Source organism: Artibeus jamaicensis, unplaced genomic scaffold (genome assembly GCF_021234435.1).
Source record: "Artibeus jamaicensis isolate MK-2021 breed Jamaican fruit bat unplaced genomic scaffold, CSHL_Jam_final contig_1998, whole genome shotgun sequence".
In the NCBI taxonomy this organism is placed as follows: domain Eukaryota; kingdom Metazoa; phylum Chordata; class Mammalia; order Chiroptera; family Phyllostomidae; genus Artibeus; species Artibeus jamaicensis.
In genome coordinates this window covers 15,866,499-15,876,777 of record NW_026521407.1, presented here as the reverse complement: position 1 = coordinate 15,876,777, position 10,279 = coordinate 15,866,499, and the positions used below count along the sequence as shown (strand labels likewise).

General features: G+C 40.6%; 1 non-coding gene across 1 annotated transcript; it reads right to left on the bottom strand.

The window, feature by feature from the left end:
* Positions 1-7,430: 7,430 nt before the first annotated feature.
* Positions 7,431-7,570, bottom strand: LOC119036375 (small nucleolar RNA SNORA7). Its single transcript, XR_005079981.2, has one exon. It is a non-coding gene; the product is annotated as a small nucleolar RNA SNORA7 (small nucleolar RNA).
* Between the last annotated feature and the right edge of the window lie 2,709 nt (positions 7,571-10,279).

Sequence of the window (10,279 nt, the reverse complement as noted above, 5' to 3'; positions counted from 1 at the left end):
TGTTACAGTTGTTCTATTCCCCCTTTATTCCCCTCCACCCTACCCCCCATCCCCACCATCACCCCCCTTTAGTTTATGACCATGTGTCTCAAGTCCTTTAGATTCTATATTTCCCATGCTATTCTTGCCCCCCCCCATCTATTTTCTATCTACTGTCTATGCTACTTATTTTCTGTACCTTCTCCCCCCTTCTCCTCCTCCCACTCCCCTGTTGCTAACCCTCCTTGAGATCTTCATTTCTATGTTTCCACTCCTGATCTAGCTGTCCTTTTAGTTTGCTTTCGTTTTAGGTGTGGTTGTTAATAACTGTGAGTTTGTTGTCCTTTCACTGTTCATGTTTCTTTAACTTCTTTTTCTTAGATAAGTCCCTTTAACATTTCATATAATAAGGGCTTGGTGATGATGAACTCCTTGAATTTGATCTTATCTGAGAAGCACCTTATCTGTCCTTCCATTTTAAATGAAAGTTTTGCTGGATAGAGCAATCTTGGTTGTAGGTCTTTAGATTTCATGACTTGGAATACCTCTTTCCAGCCCCTTCTTGCCTGTAAGGTCTCTTTTGAGAAATCAGCTGACAGTCTGATGGGGACTCCTTTGTAGGTGACTGTCCCCTTAGCTCTTGCTGCTTCTAGGATTCTCTCCTTCATTTTAATCTTGGCTAATGTAATTACGATGTGCCTTGGTGTGTTCCTTCTTGGGTCCAACTTCTTTGGTACTCTCTGAGCTTCCTGGATTTCCTGGAAGTCTATTTCCTTTGCCAGATTGGGAAAATTCTCCTTTATTATTTGTTCAAATAAGTTTTCCACTGGTGGCTGTGCCTTTCCCCCTTCTGGTACCCCTATAATTCGGATGTTGGAGCGTTTAAAGATGTCCTGGAGGTTCCTAAGACTCTCCTCATTTCTTTGAATTCTTGCTTCTTGACTCTTTTCTGTTTGGCCATTATTTGCTTTCTTCTGGTCCACTCCATTGATTTGAGTCCCAGTTTCCTTTTCATTGCTATTGGTGTCCTGTGCAATTCCATTCATTTCAATGAGTTTCGCCTTCATATATTTGTCTAATTTGTGGCTATAATCAACCAGTTCTGTGAGGATCCTGATCACCAATTTTTTAAACTGTGCGTCTGTGAGTTTTGCTATTTCTTCATCGCTTAGATTTATTTCTGGGGCTCTGAGATCCTCCTGTGCCATTCTTGGTCTGTTCGGGCCCTTTAAGTGTGAGAAGCGGCGGCTTGGACTCCCAGGTCGCTGGGTTGTGACGCTGTATGTGGGGGCGTGGCCAGAGCGGGGAAATGGCGACCCCCTCTGCCGCTTCTCACAGCTGGGTGCGGAGGAGCAGTGCCTTAGGTGGTTCACCTGGGCCGGGCCACTCAGAGTCGCTGGGTTGTGACGCTGTATGTGGGGGCGTGGCCAGAGCGGGGAAATGGCGACCCCCTCTGCCGCTTCTCACAGCTGGGTGCGGAGGAGCAGTGCCTTAGGTGGTTCACCTGGGCCGGGCCACTCAGAGTCGCTGGGTTATGACGCTGTATGTGGAGGTGGGGTCAGAGCAGGGAAATGGCGGCGCCCTCCACTGCCGCTTGCCGTGGGGACCTGCCGGCCTGGTCCAACCGCCCACTTCCTCGCCTGTCCACCCTCGCACAAATGCGCGACCTCAGTCAACACGCAGCCCCGGCTCGGCTGTCTCCCCCGAGGTCGCTGGCCTGGTTGCTCGCTGGGTCGCTCACTAGGTCTGACCCTGCGTCTGGATTCCGCGGGCCTGAGTGTGTCTGGCCGAGTCCTCCTGTGCAACCCTGCTCCGCCAGCCGCTGGTTTCGCCCCTTACCGGTCAGGCTGAAGAATTTGTTGTTAACGGACTTCCGAAAAGTTCAATTTTCCGTGTTCTGGCTGTGTTTTCTGTTGCTAATATTTAGTTTTCTCTAATCTTGGTTGTGGGAGAAGGCACGGCACATCCACCTATGCCTCCATCTTGGCGGAAGTCCTAAATCCAGATTTTTCTCTTTCGTAATTGCTTTTACTTTTTCTAGGCTTTGGAAGTTATTCTCCAGAGGAAATAATAAAAATAAATAAGACAACAGAAATAAGGTTGAATTAATAAATAAATTGAAGGGCTGATTCTTTATTTAATTTTTAAAATGTATTTTATTGATTATGCCATTACAATTATCCCATTCCCCCCTTCATTCCCCTCTACCCTGCACACTCCCTCCCACCCACATTTCCTTGCATTAGTTCATGTCCATGTGTCATAAGTTCTTTAGCTTCTACATTTCCCACACTACTCTTGCCCTCCCCCTGTCTATTTTCTGCCTACCGTCTATGCTACTTATTCTCTGTACTTTCTCCTCCCTTTCTCCCCCTGCCCACTCTCCTGTTGCTAACCCTCCATGTGATCTCCATTTCTGTGGCTCCGCTCCTGTTTTAGGTGCCTCCTTAGTTTGCTTTTGTTTTAGGTGTGGTTGTTAATAACTGAGTTTGCTGTCTTTTCACTGTTCATATTTTTTATCTTCTTTTTCTTAGATAAGTCCCTTTGACATTTCATATAATGACTTGGTGATGATGAACTCCTTGAATTTGACCTTATCTGAGAAGCACTTTATCTGCCCTTCCATTCTAAATGAAAGTTTTGCTAGATAGAGCAATCTTGGATATAGGTCCTTGCATTTCATGACTTGGAATACTTCTTTCCAGACTCTTCTTGCCTGTAAGGTCTTTTTTTGAGAAATCCACTGACAGTCTGATGGGAACTCCTTTGTAGGTGACTGTCCCCTTAACTCTTGCTGCTTCTAGTATTCTCTCCTTCATTTTAATCTTGGCTAATGTAATGATGATGTGCCTTGGTGTGTTCCTTCTTGGGTCTACCTTCTTTGGGACTTTCTGAGCTTCCTGGACTTCCTGGAAGTCTATTGCCTTTGTCAGATTGGGGAAGTTCTCCTTTATTATTTGTTCAAATAGGTTTTCCACTCGTGGCTGTTCCTCTTCCCCTTCTGGTACCCCTATAATTCGGATGTTGGAACATTTAAAGATGTCCTGGAGGTTCCAAAGCCTCTCCTCATTTTTTTGAATTCTTGTTTCTTCATTGTTTTCTGTTTGGTTGTTTGTTTCTTCCTTCTGGTCTACTCCATTGATCTGAGTTCCAGTTTTCTTTCCATCACTATTGGTTACCTGTGCATTTTCCTTCATTTCACTTAGTGTACCCTTCATTTTTTTCATCTAATTTGCAACCAAAATCAATGAGTTCTGTGAGCATCCTGATCACCAGTGTTTTGAACTGTGCATCTGATAGGTTGGCTATCTCTTGGTTGCTTAAAAGTATTGGCTCTGGGGCTTTTGATTTGCTCTTCTGATTTAGCCATTTTTGGTCAGGTCACGCCTGTTACATATGAGTGGCGGAGCCTTAGGTGTTCACCAGTGTAGGGCAACCCAGTCTCTGGGTTATGATGCTGTATGTGGGGGCGGGTCAGAGAGGGGGCAATGGCACTTGTTCTGCTCTCTCTTGGATTTCAGTCCCCTCTGCTGCTTCCCACAAGCAAATTGCGCCCTTCTGGTGCTGGTTCCCAGGTGGGTGGGTTTGTGTATGTTCTAGGATCCTGTGGGTCTCTCCAACAAACTCTCCTGCGAGGCTGGAGTCTCTCCTGGCACCTTTTCAATCAGTGCTTTTAGGCTTTATTTCCTGTCACTGAGGCCCTGGGTTGAATGGTCTGTCTTGCTGCCCGTTTTTGCCTAGTTTATCTGTGCTCGAATGTGTGACTACGGTCAGCCCCACACTGCCTGTGCTCCCAGGTCTGGCAGGGCTGATTCTTTGAAAAACGAAAATAATGTGATGATCTAATTAAGTTAAAAAAAGGGTGTGGAACCCACACTAACTAGAATTAGAAATGAGGAAGAGAATATAATATCAGATAGGAAGACATTAACTGCCTATCATGTTCAGCAGTATTCTAGTACATCTGCAATTAATTTTTTAAAAAGATTTTATTTATTTATTTTTAGAGAGGGAGAAAGAGAAGGAGAGAAACAATGTGAGAGAGAAACATTGATCAGTTGCCTCTTGTGTGCATCCAGACTTGGGACCCAAATGGCTACCTGAGTATGTGTCGTGACTGGGAATCTGACCAGTGACTTTTCACTTTGCAGAAGGATGCCCAACCAACTGAACCACACTAGTCAGGCACATCTGTAATGCTTCATGTAGTGGAAAATTTTTTCTGGGGAAATATAAATTACCCAAATTTATTAATGAAAAGATTGCATATCAGACAAAGCAAGCAAGTATGGAAGAAACTGAATATGTATGTCACTTAAAAAATTAATTCCAATAATATCTCTAAGTCCAGAGAATTTACCAGTCCACTGTCAGCTTCCAGGAAAAGAAAAGCTCATGGGCAGGCAGGGAGATGAAGAGCATCATTTTTCTAGGAAAAGGTTATAGCTGGAAAGAGTTCATGCCCTTTGACTTCAATTCTGGGACTCATTTCAATAAAGTAACCAGAGATTTATAAGCAAGAGGATTCATCATACATTGAAACTAGTGGAAAATTTGAAACAACTTAAATATTAATATGTGAATGGACAGTAAATCAATTATATTCACAGGATAAAATGCAATGTAGTCACCTAACTTGTGTTCAATAATATTTAATGATATAGAAGCAGTCTCCCCGCTGACTGGTGTTGAGCATTGTCCTAAAAACTTAAAAGTCACCATTTGGACTCCTGGTCAGGGCACATGCCTGGGTTACAGGCCAGGTGCCCAGTTAGGGGCATGTGAGAGGCTACCAATTGATATTTCTCTCTTACATCGATTTTCCTTCTCTTTCTCTCTCCCTTCTAAAAATAAAAAAATAAAATCTTAAAAAAAAAAAGAAACAGTCTCAAGGTAAATGAAAGATATGGATATAAAATTGATTTACATTTATGTATAAAAACAAAAGCTGGATAGAAATATTAATAATGATTATGTTTGAATATATAAAATTTTCTCCTTCATACCCTTCTAATTTTCCAAATTTTCTACATCAATCAGGAAAATAATTACTTAAAGAGTAGTTTGCATAGAATAAGGAATAAAAGGCAATATGGCAATGGTGATCTTTGAGTACTAGCTAATAAATTGTTTTTAGCCCTGGCTGGTGTGGCTCAGTGGATTGAGTGCTGGCCTGCAAACCAAAGGGTCACTGGTTTGATTCCCAAGGGGATGTGCCTTGGGTGTTGGCTAGGTAAGGGGCACAAGAGGCAACCAACACACTGATATTTCTCTCCCTCTCTTTCTCCCTCCCTTCCCCTCTCTAAAAATAGATAAAATCATTTAAAAAAGTTTTTAGTCTTTATAGTGTTTACCATTTCCCAACTTTTATAATAGCAAATATTACTTCTATAATAAACATTTAAAAAAAACAATCAGTCTCCATAAGCTACATAACATTTTAATAATATTTTTTACTTGTTCATAATTATTTTAAGTTAATGTTAAGCTTGTATGGCAAATCTCACACTGTGTATATTATTTTATAGTTTGCTTTCCCTTTATGTACAGTATTATGAACACTTTTATAGTCCTTAACTTCTCATCTAAGATATTTTTAGGGATTGCTTGTTTTCTTATAGTTTTTAGCAGATTTAGCTTATTTTCTTTTTCTCTTTTAAATTCAAACTCTGCATCAATGAACATTCTTACTCATAAATCTTTCTCGGACAGTCCTCTAGTTTTTGAGTTTTCGATAGTATCTTGAATGAGGGTAGCTCAGCCTTGACTTTCTCTCTACCATGGAGTAGGCAGATTTCATCTTGATTTGCTCAGAGTTCTTGTGAGAGCAAAAGACCACTTATTCCCTCCCCAGGAAGGCAGTCTGGACCAGTGTCCCTTTAACCTGAATGTGCATTTGAGTCTCCTGACCATCTTTTTTTTTTTTTTTAAAGATTTTATTTATTTACCTTTGATTTTATTTATTTATCTTTAGAGGGGAAGGGAAGGAGAGAGGGAGAGAAACCTCAATGTATGGTTGCCTTTCATGCATCCCCTGCTGGGAACTGGCCTGCAGGGAACCAGCCTGCAACCCGGGTATGTGCCCTGACTGGGAATTGAACTGCGATTGTCTGGTTCTCAGGCCCACGCTCAATCCACTGAGCTACACCAGCCAGGGCTTTCCTGACCATCTTTTTAAAGTGCATGTTCTGATTCAGTAGGTCTGGGCTGGCCCTGAGATCCACCACTTTTCTAATGGGTTTCCCAAGAAATCTATGTTGTGGTTCCACAGACCACACTTTGAGGAGCAGGTTCAGGGCCAGTGTATCTTCTACTTATCAAAACTACTCAAGAAGCCTTCCTCTGACCTCAAGGTCTGTCTCAATAGAATTCCAATCCTAGTTCCTGCACATGGGAATGCAGAATCACATGAACAAGTTTAATTCACCGGAATGTGTTATTTTAAGGCAGCTGATGTGTTCCTCTGAGTTTTCTTTCTCCACTTTTCCAAGCATTCTGCATGGGACATGACTTGAAGCCCCTCAGCATTTTGATTCCTTTCCCCTTTGTCCCTTTTAGAGTACAGCACTCAGAACTGAAAATATTGCTCTCCTGTAGGCTGATGAGCTGCAGGTAGAAGGGGGGGTGCATCATAACCCTCATTCCCAATAGAATCCTGCTCTGAATTCAGCTGAAAGCCCATGTCAGTAGATGACTCATGCCAAGCCCATTGTCAGCTAAGATTCTGAAGTCATTTCCACACAGGCCGTTGTTGATTCACATCTCCAACTGACTCTGAGCCCAGTTACTCAGGGAACCCCGCTTTGTAAAAATTTGTTGAGAGGGAGAGAGCTTGCTTTGTTGTTCCACTTATTTATTCATCCATTGGTTGCGTCTTGTGTGTGCCCTAAGTGGGAATCAAACCCACAACCTTGGCATATTGGGATGACACTCTAACCAACTGAGCTACCCAGCCAGGGACCCAAGGAAGCCCTCTGAAGCTCCAGTTTCTCTCTTGAATTTGGCATAGGGCTGTCCTTGTCTCAGAGAAAGCTGCTGTGACCACAGGAAGGGGGCACTGTTGAGTCAGAGATCCTAGCACCACTTCAACCAATATAAAGGTGTCAATTAAACCTTTATCAGCTTATTTAGTAATCCTGCTATTGACAATTAGATTTTTTTCTGAAGAAAGAATCTATAGTAGTTGATGATATTGCAGTCATTTTTGTTTTTAGTTTATTGAAGGGAGCCTTCAAATTTTCTCCTATGTAACCATTTCTTTCCCCCTGCCCATTCAATCAATGTGTGGTGAAATTATATATATTAGTAATATGTATTATGATTTTAACATATGCTCTTGGTGGAAAATTCAGAAAACCTCAAAGTTAAAGAGGAAAATAAAAATATGATGCCATCATCTAGTGGTCACCATTGTTGACATTTGGTGAATTTCTTTTTTTTTTTTATTTTAACGTTGTTGCAGAGTGTCTTCCAACCAGCAGCTACAGAGCAGGCGGGGAATGGAATGGGCACCTCTGCCAAGCTTGTTTTCCCTCTTGTCTCCGAAGCTGGCAGAGCATTAACCATCCTCCAGATGCGATCCTGGGAGGTTTGGCGCATTTGCTTCATTCTTTTTTATATTTTTATACCAATAAAAATATACAAATAATATAAATATAAATACAAGAATATACAAATATTGGGTTTAAGCTTGCTAAAACCCAATATTTTTACTGTGTTATTACATGTAATAGATGCTCATTCTATAAAGAAGTAGAAAATACAAGTATATGAAAAAAGAAGAAAGAGAAATCCCCATTATCTAAAAAAAACCTCACATTACATTTTGATATATTTCTCTTAGATGTTTAAATATGCATGTACTATATATTTTCCTGTTAAGAAATAAATTTGTACAGTAATATTATATTATAAAGCTTATTTCATTTGACAGCATGATCAAAGTATTTTTCTATGTCAAGAAATAGATATATTATTTATATAATATATATGCCATGTATCTTATATTTAATACATTTCTACAATATTATTTTAATGGATGCATATATTCCACCATATGAATTTACCATAACTTATTTGATAGTTCCTGTATCATTAGATATTAATATAGTTTAAAATATTCTGCTGGAATACGACCTTTTTATTCTAAACAGAATGATTCCACTAGGTCATGGGTTTTTTTTGTGTGTGTGTGTGTTTTTTTAAGATTTTATTTATTTATCTTTAGAGAGGAAGGGAAGGAGAGAGGGAGAGAAACATCAATGTATGGTTGCCTCCCATGTGTCCCCTGCTGGGAACTGGCTTGCAACCCAGGCATGTGCTCTGACTGGGAATCGAACCGTGATCCTTTGGTTTGCAGGCCCATGCTCAATCCACTGAGCTACGCCAGTCAGGGCTCATGTTTTTTTTAAATTATTTTATTGTTGTTCAATTACAGTTGTCTGCATTTATCTCCCCTCCCACCCTCCTCACCCAGGTCATGTGTTTTTAACTTCTTTGTTAATATTTACTACTTGATGATGCTTAACTCAAGTGCTCTTAAACATTTTAAAAACTTTATTACAAATATAAATTTCAGTATTAATGTAGTTTAACTGCTTGGCATTTTTAATGGCCCATATGGCCATCTATTAATTGCATATATTATAAATTGCTTAGCTGCAACATAATTACAAATGGCACATTAAAAGTTGATATTTTCAACAAGAAAATTCACAGTGAATATTCAACAATACAGTAGATAGCTTTTGTCCTCATTTTCTATATTTTTATATTCTATAGATTCCCTATATTCATATTCACGAGCACTTTTGATATTTGTGCCCCCTTTCAAGCTGTAGAAGCTGAGATAACTCAAGCCAACTGAACTTCACGTTGCAGGCTACCCTGCCACCGGGGTGGGCACATTTCACCTTGGGGTCCTCAGAGTTCTCTCTGGTGTCTCCCTCATCATGACAAAAGGGAGGGATTCCCCCCACGATCGTGACTCAGTCGCTCTTTACGGCTTCAGTTCTATGGAAAACGGTTTTAGAGAACATTTAGTGAACTTTGTGTGTTTTCACATTGTGAAGATTTACTCTGTAAGAATATTATTTCACCTGTATTTAGAGAAAGTTGCTTGTTTTGGCAATTCCTCTTTTGTTATGAGAATTCACGTGAGCCAAATTCCACTTTCAGAAATGCAGTGGGCCAAGCTTCATGCTGTGTAAATTCATACCTAAAGACTGTAAATTTCTGAATGGGGCTCATAAAATGAAATGCAGCTTGCTTGGGCTCACTGCTTCTCCTTAGAAATTAAGGAAGTGATTTAAATGCCTACATACAGCCATGGATTTAAACTGCTAATGATAGCAGTGAGTGAATTCAGAAAAAAAGACATCAATATTTTCAGATGGCTTAGATCATATATTTTAATAATTTTGCAAATAAAATTCTGATGTTGAGGGGAATCTTTCTTGGTTCCTATAAAGAAAACACAAGTAATTCTGTCAGATATTTTTAAAGACAGCAACTTGATAGGGAAGAATGTAGTTAATTTCATGCTTGACAGAGTTTGGCACAAAAAATTTTGATGAATGAATGTGTATCTTATACTCACTTTCCCAGGATAGGAGAAAATATGGCTCTGGTCTCTTAATTACCATATGGAATATGTTTTCAGAGGAGGGTAACACAAATGGATGGTGTAATTTTGTTTGAGTTTAAATATTTGGTTTTCAGATGCTCTTCTCATGTTTTCTTATCCCATTCTTGATCTATTGACCGTGGCTCTGCTTTTCCAACTCTGTACTAAATTAACGTCCCACATCTAGTTAAGAGTCCTTGTTCTCCAGGAGTCCGGGTGATGTGTTAGCCATAACATAGGCTAACCTATCTGAACACTCTGTGAACTACAGCCATGGGAATGGGGCATCATGTTGTCGCACAAGTGTTACAGTATCGATCTGTCTGTGGGATGAGGAAAGACAATCCTTTTTCAGCTCAGTCCCTAATCAAAAAGCAACTTTTCCTAGGTCTGAGCTAGTTCTCTGGAGGCATTATATATTTCCACTCTCCCTCCTGGCACTCTGCTGGTGGGTGAGAGACCACAAGGAGCAAAAGGAAACCATCCCACCTGAGGCCATCTTAGATCAGCCAGCCCCCAGTTAGTTGATCTGCTAGGTAACTGGCAGAGGACCAAAGAGGAACAAGTGAGTCCACCTGAGACCAGAGCCCAGCTCCCATTGCCGACCCATGTAATTGTGAGCTAAATCAATTGCTGTGGTTTTACACACTGACTTAAGAGGTTGTTTGTTACACA